The sequence below is a fragment of the Bison bison genome, unplaced genomic scaffold (genome assembly GCF_000754665.1).
Source record: "Bison bison bison isolate TAMUID 2011002044 unplaced genomic scaffold, Bison_UMD1.0 scf7180017864375, whole genome shotgun sequence".
NCBI classification, from domain to species: domain Eukaryota; kingdom Metazoa; phylum Chordata; class Mammalia; order Artiodactyla; family Bovidae; genus Bison; species Bison bison.
The window spans coordinates 6,229,688-6,230,204 of NW_011494947.1; positions in this window are offsets into that span (position 1 = coordinate 6,229,688).

Here is a 517-nt window from a genome sequence, read left to right on the forward strand (position 1 = left end):
AACCTTAATTCCCTTTGCCACATAATTTAACATAGTCACAAGTTCGGGGGATTAGGGTGTAGACAATTTGAAGGGAGCATTGTTTTGTCTACCACACACTGTAAAGTTTCTTTTTAATTAAAATTTGAAAGTGTAGCACATGCACAGATAAGTGCACAAAAAATAAACATATAGCTTGATGTATTTTCACAGAGTGAATACGCTCGTGTAATCAGCACTGAGATCAAGAAGCAGAACAATGCCAACATTCCAGATGCTCTTTGTGTTCCTTCCCAGTCACTTCCCCCACCAAGACCATGGGTTAGTTTTGCTTAAACTAGTTTGCTTAAACTTTAGGTAAACTGAATCCCATAGTATGTATTCTTTTATGTTGAGCTTCTTTCTCTCGATTTTTATCATTAATTAATTAATTACTTTTGGTTGCACCACGTAGCTTTCAGGATCTCAGTTCCCTGATCAGGGATTGAACCCAGGCCACAGCAGTGAAAGCCCAGAATCCTAACCACTAGGCCACCAG